The sequence below is a fragment of the Lonchura striata genome, chromosome 5 (assembly GCF_046129695.1).
Source record: "Lonchura striata isolate bLonStr1 chromosome 5, bLonStr1.mat, whole genome shotgun sequence".
Taxonomy (NCBI): domain Eukaryota; kingdom Metazoa; phylum Chordata; class Aves; order Passeriformes; family Estrildidae; genus Lonchura; species Lonchura striata.
Genome location: NC_134607.1, coordinates 47,443,215 through 47,458,698, shown reverse-complemented (window position 1 = coordinate 47,458,698; position 15,484 = coordinate 47,443,215). Strand labels below are relative to the sequence as shown.

Below are 15,484 nucleotides of genomic sequence, written 5' to 3'. Positions count from 1 at the left end.
TCTTCCATCCTTGCTTGAGTATTTGGGTGATTTGTGTCAATATCTGGATTCTTTACAAGTAGATGGCTGAACATATTGCAAAAATAGCATGAAGCAACTATCTCAGTGTTTTGATCCAGGAAGATTCAGGAGCCTTTCATACACTGCAATTGAATGAACTTTTAGATTAAAGACACATCTTCAACTCTTTGATCTGGTGTGCATCAGTTAACTACTGAACTCGAGCAGTTTCTCTTTCCCAGAGGAAAAGAGAGGTTTCATAACAACTAGACAGGTAAGAAGAAACAAGTAGAACATGGAGATCAGCAAAGAGAATTAAATAATACTGGGCAGTGAAACAGATACTATGAAATACAGAGTATGCAACATCAGGGAATAGTGTGCAACATGTCAGAAATGTCTTTGGAGGTCCAGCAAGGGATGTTTCACTTTCATTGTATAAAGCAAGAAAGCCTGTCTTGAACAAAAGAATGGAACCAGCATTGCATGCATCCAAATTTTATTTTTGCACTTGATTCAAGTGAGATGTGACACGAGGTAAGGAAAAACCAAAACAAAGGACAACCCAAAGGATTATAAACTGTCCTAAGGGCTTGAAAGGATAAAGAAGAGCTAATATATATACATATAAAAATCTTCAGCAAATAACATCTTCATAAAATAAGGAATATTGCCCTGGGAAATCACCTAATGTATCTCACAGATCTTGACTAATTTTGTAATTATCCACTGTCTTTGTTACTTGATCAGCATTTTGGCATCATTTGACATTGTCCAAGATTTGGTTCTAAATGCAGCAGTGTTTTTCACATAGATATAAACTTACATTTTTATACTGAGATACTAGGCAGTTAAGCATTATGACTGAGATTTCTTACATAAGTGCTTCAGGTTAAATATGGGATTTTCCAGGGTTCAGAGCCTTAAGCAGCACTCACTGAATAAAATTTTTTATTTCAAACATGTATAAGGCAAGTACAATGATCACAGTGAAATATGGTCCCTTATGTAAAATAATACTTTAAAAATAAAGGAAAATATTGTGGTTTATTACTACTTTTTATTAGAAATAACTTGTTCCTAACTGAATAATTTATTTCCACTCTCCACTACATACATGTTGATTTCTAATGGCTTCTTATTTTAGTGAACAATTTTTGAGTTGATCTTTTTTTAGAGTTTTACAAAGTACTTTCTCTAGTAACTATGTTTTGTTCAAAAATATTTGTCACATTTTTAGCCAGTTATACTAAAGCCAACATCTTTTAAGACAACTTTTCATCAAGCTATTTGAAACAAGTTTCACTAAATAGCAATGAACATTTTAAAAGTGCAATTGTGAACTTAGCAATATATTTCTATAGTATAGAACTGTGACAATGCTAAGAGAAGAAGAAGATTATTTTGATCTTGTTACTGAGCAAAGAAGATCATAAAATTGAGGAAAAAGAGAAATCTGGGAGGGTGAGATAAATGTGCCATCCCAGGAATGAGAGTGATCATTTATTCAGCTGGGTTATTCAAGCACAGCCTGTCAGCTTCAAAATCCTAATTCTACTTCTACAAGTTTTCCATACACATATAAATATCATTTTCCATATGAGAGAGCTTCCAATCACAACAACTGTAATTAAGTTATCATTATTAAGATGATAACAAATCAAGAACACACAAGATACTTGATTTTTATTTTTTTTTCCATGTTGGGTGAAATAATTAGACTTCTTTGAGTTGTGACTGTTTTCCAAAATTTATATAAATAACAGTGGTAATTGTTAGATTGGGGTAAAAAAACTGTTGGAAGGAAAATAAAGTACTAAGGCTGAGGAACAGGTACTGCAGAAAAAGGTTTCCATGGACTAAGAATATCAGTTAGTAATACACACCTAAGCAACAAAGTCATCATTATCATACACCAAGCCCCTATTGGGCCTGAATGACTTCAAAAGAAATCAAAAATAATTTTCCTGTCTTGGAGAGCTAACATGTGGGAAGAGATGAGAAAGGAGAGGAAAGAGATTGAAATAAAAGAGAAAGTATATGTCTGACAACTAGCCAAGACAACACACCAGCATGCCATTGCTTTTAAAATATTGCAACAGGAGGAATCTGATGGAAAACAAACATTCACAGCACACACCCCCAAAACATGTTTGCAGATACTTATGGGACTGTCACCAGATAAGGACTGAAGGAAGCACTTAAGTGGTAACATGAAAGTTTTGCAAAAGTGTCTTAAAACTGGCATTGTAAAAGCATTGTCCATGCACCACTAGGAGGGCTTTGGAAGTAAAGTGAAACATCTTAGCCTCAAATTAAAGGAACGAATACCAACACAAATAAGAAAAGTGGATGGCAAGAATTCTTAAAATAAGTGATAAAAGCATTAATGGAAGAGAAAAACAAAATTGGTAAGAGAGAAAGAAAGTAATAAATTTCCAAAGGAGATAAATGACATAAGAAAAAGCAAGTTCCCTCCTTAGAGGATAAAAGATCTCTCTCCACCAAAAACCTATTAGGAAGGTACTAAAATGGGACCAAATATTAAGAGTAAGGCACCCAAAAACTTTGGAGCATCATCCATCCCACAGGGAAAGACCTGAATCTACAGAGTCTACCAATCACCCTAAACAGTGATCTCAGGACTTCCCAGGGATCAGAAGCAAAGTTCCTGTCTGGGCTGAGGAGCTGCCTTGAGTGAACAGCTGCTTTATCTCTGTGTTCTGTAAAGTGCTTCTCTGTGATGGTTCCCTGTAATTGCTGCTCTGGAAAGAGCTGCACAGAGCTTATGCAGGTCTGTACTGAAACAGCACTTTCCGCCTCTCTCACGCAACACAGAAGGTCACCTGCTCACATTAATTCTCCTTTGCTTGTTTATGGGCAATAAACAAAACAAAAATAAACAGAGGAGGTGTCCATGGGCAAAAGAAACCGCTTTTTGAGAATGAACTTTAGAAAAATGCACAGAAAATACAGGACACTATAGACTAATTAACTTTACATCACTACCTTGAAAAATATAGGTAACAATGAACAGAGGAGAAAAAAAAAATAACACTTTAGCAGTATTCATTGTAGCTATGTAATCACACATAAAAACTAATGCAGTTTCAGAGTTTGTTGGCAGTTTCAGTTCAGTGCTTCTGGAGACTGAAAATCAGTCCAGCATGAATTGCATAACAAATGACTGCATTAAATCCACTTACCAGGCCTCAGAATCCAGGCATCAATCCTGAAATTCAGTACAAAGTTACACCCAGGCTGGTGAAACCATGGGCTGCCATGGAAAGAAGACCTCTCCCACCAGACTGCCCTAGCATCAGAAGTAGCAGCCATGTGACCGCAGCACCAGCTGGCACAGTGACCTGCCTGGCAGAAGATTAATCTGCCAAAAGGTTTTCAATCCAGTCAGTTGGCTGAACTGACTCACTCTGCACTCACAGATTGATCAACCCATACAATGTAAGCCAGAGGAACAGATGAGATGGAGGAAGCTTGGGACTGAACACAGCCTCTACTCAAACCATGTTATGCACAAAGCCAAGCATCACACTGAGATGTTCATAGAGGGGCAAATACGTCAGTCTTTGCAACTACTCAATAATTGAGATTTATCTCAAAGGAAGTTCCATTTCCCTACCATGACCATGACTGAGAGGTCTGCAGTCCTGTTAGAAAGCATAGACTTCAGACCAATATGGAGCTTCTGAAATTGGAAGCTAAATGCAGAGCAAATACATACTTCCACACAGAACCTGTCAAACTATGTCTAAAAAATTGATTTTACTTTAGGAGAATGCTCCAATGCAATACTGCACATGAATCAACCGGATTAGCAAATTTATTTTGTTGCAACTGAGGAATCTGCCATGTCTTCAAAGACAAGATATTTTCATTAGCTTCAACTCCCTGAATGAAAAGGAAACATCTGCAGCATCCACAAGATACTCTGTACAATGTCTAGTATCAGATATACCCACCAGCCAATATTAAGCTATAATTAAGCTATTTTGGATTTTCCTTATCAGCAGAATCCATCTTTGATTCAGGTACAAATCAAACACTTTATTATTCCTACCACTAAAAGAGATCCTTATGGAAAAACGTATAGATGACTGTAATAGATCATTAAAATATCACAGAAAAGGCAATTCAGATACAAATTTAGACTCTGCAGTACTAACTAGCAATGTATTAAATTACTGAAAATTTATATACAAGAGTGATAAAGATCCCCAAAAGCAAAATACTTGAAAAAACTCATTGGAATCAAACAAAAATACATAGCCTAAAATATGTTCCATTTCTTTGCCCCTTCTTCTTGTGTAAAGAGTGTGTTTCTGACACTTGCAGAGCATGTTTCCTAAATGGCAAATGGCTGCCAAAGATGAAATGTTGCAGCTGACACTATGGAAGTTTGGCTCTTTTCTTTATTCCCTTAGGGGAGTTATCACACAAGCATTTACCTCTGGCAACCCATTGTAATGCATATTGTGATATTGTCTCATTTGGACACAGACTGGCAAAAATTATGCATAGTTTACATAGAGACTATCTCATATTTTCAAGGCCTGGTCTTCAACATGGTTAATTGAAAACATGATTCCCTTTATTCTTCATGCTTTGGTTGTCAGTCACCACCATACATTTCTCTAGTGCAAGCACTGCCTCCCCCTTTTCTAAATGTCATTCCTGTATGTTTTCCAAAGGGAAAAAGCCATGGAACAATGATATCCTCGTACTTGATTTATTCTGCTGTCCACCTTTTCTTAAAACAACATATTTAATTTCATTTTCAGGTGCTTTGGTTTGCATATCAGGGAAATTGAATGGCATGATTTACAAATGAAGTTATAAAGAGAACTTCAAACAGGAATACACAGCATGATACTTGTCTGCCTATAATAGAGGGGGAGTAATTCTGTGTTCTTAGGAGAAGTAGCTATTGGATTTTTTTGAAATCTACAGGTGACTGTATGCTTATGCTGGAGTTTATCCCTTCCCAGATACCCTTTGAATTTCTACCCATGCACTTCTCCATTATGAGGACAACCCCTGTGCTTCAGGCATAGGTTATCCACCATGGGGTTTTTCTAAGTGTGTCTTCAAAGTAAGGCTCCTCTGGCCTTGCCAGTCCTTCCCAGGGAACCAAGGAAAGCATGGATACTTATATGCCACCTGCCCACTGTGTGAAGTATCTGGGCATAAGAAACATTGTCTGCTAGAATCATCCTTTACCTCAGAGCACCAAGTCTCATTCCCAACCTAAAGAGAGCCAGCTCATGCTTGCATGCACTGTAAAGCAACCTGTTCCATTTTTCATCCCTCTAAACCACCTTCTATAACACTTCAGCTGTCTATTGATATACCACATTATTTAAGACTCAAATGTCCACCTACCTCCATTTTCTATCCCTTCCAAACCTTTACACTTTGGAAGAACTGTCATAAATCTGTGTTGCAAACAATTATTTCTCTCAGCGCCATCATTGGGAGACAACAGTCTTTGGAACCAAAAGAAAATATGTTTAAACAAAATAAACTATCTTTCACATTTCAGTGCAGAATGTTTAAGCCACGTTTTATTTTAAAACTAAGATATTATTGACTGCTTAGTGGCACATCTATAAATAGCATTAGTGAATGCATCAGAGTTCTGTATGATGTCGTCTCTCCTTCACCCATGCTTTCCTATAGGAAACCAGTCACTGGTTTCCTATTACTGCAGTACTGCAGGAATCTGATGGTGTAGAACCAATAACACTGTCAAAAGCAACAAACAAAAATTTCCTGGCAGCTACATATAGAGATGGATGGGAAGAAGAAAATTCAAAAGCTACCCAAATGACAGTGTGTAAAATATGTCAGAAATACCAAGAAAACAAAGACAACTCCTGTAATAAAGAGGAAGAAAGGCTCCCTTGCATTTTATAGCTTCTTTCTTCCAACTTCCAATTTAATTTACTGAGATTTCCAGACTATGTATCCTCTTCAGTGGTTGCACTTTGTAATGAATTAAATACAAAAATAAGTGACTGAATCAATATAGCTATTAATGATGATAATACAGGCCAGCAAAGATGCAGCATCCACTAAAAAGGACAGCACTGGCCTTTGTGAAATCATTGAGCAAGATTTAAAATTATCAAAGCACTAAGTTTCAGAGTTAATAATCTCTCAAATTAGGTTATCATATTTCACCTTGTCAAGATCATGAAGGAAGGCACACTTCACATTTTTTAAGATTGTTTTTGCAGTAATAAGAGTCAAGAGACCATTTTCTCTTTAAACAAAAGTTCAGATTTCAGAACCAAATGCTATGGCAAAGGATAAATTTAGAAGATGTACAATTCTAGAAAACAGAAGATTTTTGCTAAATTATCTACCATGTTCATGCTAGGAAATCAGCACTATTTTCAAAGTCTTAGCATCTTTCTAAAAAAGATTATTTGAACATAGCTCTAATTATAAAATGGTACCACATTTTTATTAGGCGTGTTCCTAATTTGAGATATACATAAAATATGCAGAGAAAATTATGAGCAGCTTTCCAACAGGAACTGAATCCACCTCCAGAGAAATATGTAAATCTACTAAACCACAGACCAGATAGAGCTTTAGGACTATTAAAATATGGATGCTTACTAAGTTTCTACTTAATAGCATAGCCAAGAAACAATGTCTCAAACAAAGCTCTAGCTATGGCCTGCCAGAAAAAGTCGGCTTTACTCCCTTCAAGCAGCTGTGGTCTGGAAAGCAGCACTAGCCAACATCTATCACCATCAAATGTTTAAACAAAACCACATCATTCCTTTCTCAGATTTTCCTTCTTGCTATCCCTTATAAAGTGCAGTGCTCGTATTCTTCCAGCATTTCCTCATAAAGCCCATGGTTCTAAAATTACAATATGCTACTGATCCTCAAGCAAGAGATTAAGTCATCACAAGGGATACAGTGATCTGTCTAATTAAGGTAAGGAAGACATGATATTTTTGAAGGCCAGCCTTAAAGAAACACATTCCTTCATAATTTCACCACCTATAACGTGTATATGGTGCCAGCATAAAGTGAGAAGTTGACACCTTCTCATGTCCACCACTTCTCTTATGTCTTAGTCATTGCCCTGTAGGGAAATGTGCTGGTCTTCATTTCCGTGCTGATTGCTGTAAGCTTTGACTGGTATTACCAAAGTAATTAGTGAAGAACTGCTGCCCATGGGAAGGACCCACTCTGGAGCAGTTCTGTATCCTGTGGAAGGAGCCCCACGCTGGAGCAGGGGAAGAGTGGGAGGAGGAAGGAGCAGCAGAGATTAAATATTATGAAGTAACCACAACCCCCATTCCCCATCCTCCTGCACCAGCTTGGGGATGGAAAAAACAGAACACCTAGGAGTAAACTGAAACTGAGTAGGAAGAGGTGGGGAAAGCGGTTTTTAGTCCTGTCTTTCTTTCTCACTGTCCTACTCCATTTTAACTAGGAAAAAAAATCAAATTAATCTCCCCCAAGTTAAATCTGTTTTGCCCGTGATGGTAATCCATGAGTTACCTCCCTCTCCTTATCTCAACACATGAGTTTATTTTCTTCCCCTATCCTGTTGACAAGGAAGAGTGAGACAGCAGCTGGATGGGCATCTGGCAGCCAGCCAAGGTCAAAATTTCACTTCCCAATAATAGCAACTAACCCCACCGGTGGAAATAAAAGCCAAAAGAGCACCTGTAATAGCCCGTTAGAGATCACTTACTCCAGCTCCCAGTGAACAGAAACTTGAGCATATGGGCTGAACCACTGCCTGTGTGATGAGGGACCCACTCCTGCTTCTGCTCTTACCATTCAGAAGACAATCCAGATTCAGCTGTGAGAAGGCATACAGGACAGCACATTTCCAGTTTGGTGGTTTTCCATGTTATCTTCATCTGGGGTTCACACTAACCAAACTGAATATTACCAGCAGATAAATAGCAGTGGTGTCCTAAGGAGAGCAAACAAATATTTTTCAGCAGGTGGAATATTTCACAGAAGCAGAAGGGTTGGTTTATTTCTTTAATATGAATATATTGTTTTGAGAGGAATCTTAGGGAAATGCATATCTAAAGATCCTTCAAGCTGAAAATCTTTAAATCCTCCTTACAGTCAAAGATGGGGTGAATGACAAAATTAGGCATGGAAAGGTTTGGCTTGAGAAAGTTATTTCAAACTGAGCCACACCTTTTCTAGTCAAGAAGCGTCACTTCAAAGGACACTGGACTAATAGCATATCAGCTGCTGTATGGAGAGTTTTTTCCCTGCTTGGCTTTTTCCAAAGATGATTATAGAGTGGCATATGTGAGGGGGTACAAACTCCCTCCTGTTTCTGTTACCTTTAGTAACGACCAGTTAGTTTTCACTGACAGGGAGGGGAAGTAAAAAATCTACTAAGTTTCTACAGTGTTTTTGAAGATCGCAATCAGAGCATGGACAATAAATTTGAATAGTACCCTCATGAGAGAAAAGCTAAATTCCGAGTCTGGTTTTCAATACACAGAGAAGAAACCACTCATATCAAAGATATGGTAACAGAGACTAAATTGCCTTTATTCCCATTTAGAAAACCAGATTTCACCTCTAACTGGATGTGAAAGGATCCAATTACACTCCATATGACACATGCACATCCGCACCCACAAATACTCTTGGTAAACCAGGCCTCACAAGCCTCAGTGTTCCTGAATGTATTTCAGTGTTAAAAACTAATACACGTTTCTCTCCTTTCTTCAGCAACAAAGGCACTTTATGCTCAGTTAAACCCCATTCTTATTTGGATTGACCCCAGAAAGCTGGGGGACAGCTTCGAAAACAGAAATATCAAGATGTCAGTCAGCAGTCCCTGGGTTCTTTGGCTCACCTAACACAGCCTCAGTCTGCCCTAGGGAGAAAGTAAGTGGGTGTGTAAATGCAAAACATAACATTTCAAGTAATCTGTTTTGAGCCATAACAGCATTTGCCATACTTATTTAAAACCACAGATCATTTCCACGGAGAATACTACAAGACAAAAAAGACAAATCACCCTACTGCATGCCAAAACCATCTCCATCTTTGTAGTAAGGAATTGAAAAAGGGTGCAAGCACAGGGATACACACCCCAGAATGACCTGCACATATCCCCTCCTATAAATGTCTAAGTAAGCAGGCAATTTTAACCTCATTTCTAAGCTCATACTGCACACTGCCATGTAAAGATAGTTCTTTCTCCCATACAAAGTTGAAGCAGCTTAAAACATGATTCAAAATCTGGCAATTTATGCCACTTTTTGCATTTGCTGACAGGAATACAATTTTACAATTTCAAATTATCTCCTGTGGTCGCTCCTGTGCATTGCCATATAAAACAATGTCAGTATTAGTCCCTTGTGCTGCAAGAGGGCATTAACACTACTACATCAAATGTGCAGTGTCAACAAGTAAATCATGGAGAGGAGTTGACGAGCTGAAAATTGAACCTACCTTTCAGTACGGCTGGAAGACCGACAGTCTGGATGGTTACCATAGTAATCCTGTGGCAGCTTCAGATTTATTGCCTTGTACTGCACAGTTACAAAGCTTCTTCAGCTACCTTCTGCACTGTTTCCAGAGTCAAGAGGAATTCTATGATAAATGTCCACTACCCAAAAGATACATTCAAGGGGATGTAATGCAGGAAAGCTGTACTTTAAATGCAAATTACATGCTTTTTGCCCCTTTTAGAATATTAAAGAGCAATTTCAAAGGAATGAAAACAAAGAACTCTGACCTCTGACACCATGATTCTTTGCTCTACAGATCACAATTTTCTGTGGGACTGCCTACTGCATATTTAAGTACCATGAAACTGAAAATGGAGTAATAAATTCCACCAAAGATAGTCTGAGTAATGCATTGATTATGAAAATAAGCACACAACTGAGAATTACTAGAGCAGGCAGTCACAGGGTCTTGTTAGTATATTTAGATCATTTTGTAACCATTAGAAATTAAATTATTTCATTATATCTAATTTATATTCCTTTTTGTTTTCAATAACACAAAAGGATATTGCTATGTGTAATATATGACAAATTAGTATTCCAGTATTCACACTCTATGCCATAAAGAGCATGCATTAATGTTACCAGATTGCATTAGATTTTAGTTTACCTCCATGATAGGCTTTAGAGGAAAACACTGATAATTTGCCTTTTATTACTACCCTAAATATTGCTTTCAGCTCTGTTCAGCGACAACTTGAAAAGAGCAACTTCTTCTCTTGTTAGTAAACATTGCAATTCATGAAATATTCCATTATATTTTACTGTATTTTTTATGTCCATAATTCTCTTTGATTGCACAGCAATAAAAGGCTGAGGGAACACAGGCTATCTTTTCTACCAAGTGCAGAAGCACCACGCACTAATTTGTGTATTAGCAATTCCCACGTGAACACTACATTATTGATTCTGCCATCTAAATTCCACTATATGACAGGAAGGATATTGTGTGTAGGATTAATAAAATTATTTCCTCAAGCAATATTTTTTAAAGCATTGATTGTGTACTTTTACTTCAGAAAAGCATCTCACAAATGTACATTACAATGTGAAAACAAAATAGTTCTGTGGTGCAACATAGTAAATACAAATGGAGACATGCTGTGTGACACCAATTCTGTAATAAGCCTGTGTATTAAAACATCAGGCTCAAACTGCTTTCAAAACACAAAGGGAGATGCATACTTTATAGATGTTTCATGCAAAAGGACACAGCACACATCTGATTAGCAGAACACATATTGACATTGTAAGGTACCCTATCCCAAAGACAAACAGCACAAGGTTTACAGACTGCTGTTTGCACCCATGCAGCCCGAATTTTGTGAACTCTGTACTGCAGAAACAGAGCCCCCATTCAAGTCTTTGCTTTTAAAGACAAATTGAGAAAACATTATCTGAAGTGTCATCTCTTGCTTGTAAGATAAATAAAGGGGAGACTTTGCCTGGCTTACTTTATCCCAGAAAAACCAAGGCACTCTTAGGCAGGGTTTCTATAAGAGATGGTTACACATGAGCAAATGCCATTTATTTTCATTAAATTTGGGCTGCCCAATCTGCAGGATGGGCATGTAAATTTCCCCCCCCCCCCCACCAGAAACCAGCACACTAGAAGAATTTTTTAGTTTTAAATCAAGTATATTTTGAAACAAATACAAATGAAAATAGAAGAATTAAAAAAAAAAAACCACATAAGAAAAGAAAAAAAAAGTACAGGAAAAAGCAGGTAAAAAAAAATATTCTAAGAACTATATGTACTCCCTCTCTGCAAAGCCTGACTGTAGCTGAAGCAACCTAAATGAAATGAAAAGTTCATCAGATCAGGCCATGGTTCCTGCCTCCCTATGTCCTTTCCTTCATAACATGTTTTTTAATGACTCTGTATGCAGATATCAGGATAACCAAATGGAGTTCTACACCTGGTGACAGGGTCTGTGGCAGTGGCTCTGCGATGGAGCAAGGCTCTGGGTGTGGGTGTAATAGCCCATGCACTGATTGTTGAATGCTCTCCTGTACAAGCAGCAAAACCCACCCCCACATCCACTGAGGCCAGGCCACTTGATGGAGCCAGTGCCAAAGCTCCTCTGCTTCCTCTCAGCATCCTCAGATTTCCTCTAGCAGTGAAGGAAGTGCAAGGTGTGAGCAAGCCTTCATCCTGGTCTTTATTTTACTTTTTATGCGGACCAGAGGTCTGGTCTTCACGGGTTACACATGGACCCAGAGGCCCTGAATCTACAAAGCTATAATACATTATCACAACCGGTGTTCAGTTGTATTTTTGCCCATTAATTGCTGTGCAATGAGCTGGGGGTCCTTGCATCCTCCCTACCTGGACCTACACATACCCATGGACTATCACAGAGAGATATCCTAACTGTGGTCCTATTTCTCCTACCACACTTCAGTGTAGCAATATACAAAGTGACAGTGCTCACAGAATATGTTTCTTACTGTATGTTATTATCCTTATAAAAAGTGTGCTGCATGGAGGGATCTAAGAGTTCTCCCAAGACCAAAGTCTGGTTAATGTTCCACAGGAATGGCAGGTTCAATCCCACAAGTCCCAGAAAATTAATTTCTCAGTAGCTGACTGAGAAGCACAGAATCAGGCATTATTAGAACTCAAGGATGGCATTAATAAAACATAAGGAATAGAAACAGATCAAATATGTAAGACTCAACAGCTGGTTGTCAATGAATTCATGTTGCTCGTCAGACACTATTACATGCTGTTCTAATCACTCACCAGGAAATATTTCAATGCAATATATTTTAGGTCACAAAAATATTTATTTCTGTTTTATATTAAAAATTATTAAAAAACATAAATGCAGCCATATGTTTCTTTTTCTCTTCTTATCTCTTCTAGTCTAAAGAACTTCTATTCTGCAAAGGGCAGGAAAGGATCAGGGATCAGTTCTCCTTATTGACTGTACACACTAGCCAATGCTGGGTCCTTTTCTGTCTGAGCAATGACAGCAATGTGACATTTTCAGGCAGCAGTGTTTGCTGACATCATAAGTCACTTTAATGCCATTTTCTGTTATCAGCAGCCATTTAAATAAAAGGCTATGAAGGAAAACAGAGCTATGCAGACCTCAGGCTATGCCCAGAACTTTGCCTACCTTTCACAGACTTGGGATAACTCAGTGCAAGGCTTGATGCAGAATTTGCTGCAGATCAGCAGTCTCATTGTCTGCCATGCTGCAGATAATAAAAATAACAATTTTTGACTGCACATGCAATCACAAGATGCAATGTGAATTGAAATGAAGTGACAGCAGAATGCAGCCTTTATCCTGAGAAATAATTCGGTTTTTCCTCTGCAGGAAAAAAAGAAAAAAAAAACACAAAAAATAATAATAATAAAAAAAAAACAGTGAGATAAGTGAAAAATTCCAGCTTGTGGGTACTGTATTGCTGACCAGTAAAAGCATTTTGGTCAGCTTGGTACATTTCAGTACTGACATCAGATGCGGACAGCAGCAAAATTACACCAGTGTCCAGTTAGAGAAAGCCTTTATAACAATTCCTGGTGCTATGCCCTGGCAGAAGGAGAGGTTGCTACTGAAGAAGATGGCCTGTGAAGCAAAGAGAAATGCACAGGGATCTAGTTATACACACATCTACCAAAGACCTTAAGATATCCTTTCAAGGGCTGCTCCTGCAGAAAGCTTTGTGGCATGGAAAACAGGCATGGGACCCATCTCTTCTTCCTAACAAGAACTGAGGAAAAGAACAGAACTAAAAACCTTATCCTGCCCAGCAATTTAGGGATAAGTGGAAGGACTGGAAAAACAGCAATAAATGTGTAAACACCAACAAGCCCATAAAAGTTGTGGACTAATAGTCATGAGCTGAAGGTGTAGCTTGAGTCACTGACTCATGACCCAGCACTTGATTAAAAAATAATCAAGGTTACCTCCCTAAATGTCCAGTTACTCTCAGGGATCAATATAAACAGGAGTTAGCAAAAATATAGACATTGTCCAGCTTATTCCAAACTCAATCTTGATGACAACTTTGTTAACTGAAAACTGTTTATCCAGGGTTGGTTCACCAGTTTACCTTAAGCTACTACTATCACTCCAGAGACTATAGAAATATTTCTGTTTCTTTGAAAATACTCAGCATGGGCAGAGTCCTTCCCTGCCAGTCTTTCCTGGCAGGTGAACTACATGGACCTCATACTAAAAGGAGGCTTTTGATCATACTTAGGAGAACAATGTTTAATGACAACATGCTTTCCCTTTCCCTCATTTTTTCAATGACATAGGAAGATAAAAAATGCATCAGTTGTTCATAAGGTGTGGCCTTTAGACATGGGCTAGGTAATTTTTATTTCCGACATGAGTAGCGATGCAGGTGTACTCAGCAATATTTCTTGTAAGGCATTATAAAGAAGCAACAGTTAACACTGGGGAGCTGAGGCAGTAGAATTTGGGAAGCAATCAGCATATGAACAGAACAGAAAGAAAAAAATAATTTAGCATTAGCCAACCTCTTGAATTACTCATAACTGAACAATTAAAATACCATCCAAGTTCCAGAGGAATTTTCATTTTTTATTCTGGTTTAGATGACAGTGATAGAGCAGTAAAGTCTGGAACTAGGATGAGCACAAAAGATAAGGTGCCTTCCTTCTTTTCCACCTCTCTGCAGCCAGTGTGGGATCTTTGATCAGACTTCAAAAGCCTTAACATGCTCAGTTACAAGCTGAATCAGCACACGGAGGATAAGGAGTGAAGGAATGAATGGGATATGACCAACTGAAAACCTGCTTGGTTCTGTCTGATTCTGAAAAGATTTCCTAGTTACAGTAGAGTTCAAGTCATTCACATTCAAGCCCTGAAAGAGTCTATTTTTTCACAGCTTCTTAGCTGAAGTGGGAGAGCAGCCCAGAGGAGTGTTAACACTTCCTTTGTTCACAAGGCCTGAACTTAGCTAAATTTTCTCATGCAAACAAGTTGAAAATTCACTCTTTTTTTTCCTTAATTTTTTAATCTAGAATGACTCTCATTGCAAGTAGTAGTATGGAATAGCTGTCCAAAATAAAAAACTGATTACATAAACATTGAAGAAATTAAGTGCTGTATTTTCGAGTGCATGGTCCTTGTCCCATTCTTACAAAAAAAATAAAGATTTGGATATGTATTTCATTCAATGCTCAAAATACTAAATACTAAAATACCTCATGACAACATAGTTTTAATTTTTAAAAGCCTATTCTGGTACAATTAATTACATGGTTGAAAAAGATGAAATTAGCATTTTGGAACTTAGAAAATGAGCACCTAACTTTTGGACTGCTTAGGCACCAGAATTACTCTAGAAGTCTTCAAAACTTAGCTAGTTTATTATCTGTTGATTTTAGCAGACTGTAATTTGGTGACACAGGAGAAAGAGATTTCCTGTAAGGGCAAATAATTACTTTTATGTTGTTGTTGTTGGCCTCAAATTACTGTATGGTGCTCCCACTAATAATAGATGCAGCATTTGAAAAGTCCAACATGATCTAGCAAACATCCCAGTGCTAATCTACCAAGGCTGTAAATATGAGAACTATTGTCTCAAAGTAAAAAAAAATACTGAATAACTGAAATATATTGCATCCAGTTACTCAAGGTGGGTTATTCAAAAAAGTTCCCTCATAATATTTAAAGGGAATTATGATTATTTGTAAGGTTTTGAGGCAGGGTTAGCTAATGGCACACAGGAAAGCATGCTGAACGAAGAAACCAACTGGAGGGAGCACTGCTTCAGCTGAATAGTAAACTAATATGCTGACCATCTGCCCTCAAAGCATTGTGGTTAAAATTCTGACATTGATGCTCGAGTTAGGAATTGTAAGTGGGTGATACATGTATACACACAGAGAGAAATTTTCTTGACTCTGGTATATCTAAACAGCGAATCAGTACTCAGGAGCTGCTGGTCTGTGG

At 37.9% G+C, this 15,484-nt stretch overlaps 1 protein-coding gene across 7 annotated transcripts in view; it reads right to left on the bottom strand.

Annotated features, from left to right (window-relative positions):
- The window catches only part of NAV3 (neuron navigator 3), a 514,050-nt gene that overhangs the window by 480,543 nt on the left and 18,023 nt on the right, over nucleotides 1–15,484 (bottom strand). For 3 of the 7 annotated variants that reach the window (XM_077783528.1, XM_077783531.1, XM_077783529.1), the window contains exon 2: nucleotides 7,828–7,969. The exons of the other annotated variants lie outside the window; for them this stretch is intronic. The gene's annotated coding sequence lies outside the window, so the exon portion shown is untranslated. The remainder of the gene's footprint in view (nucleotides 1–7,827; nucleotides 7,970–15,484) is intronic. 7 annotated transcript variants of the gene reach the window in all.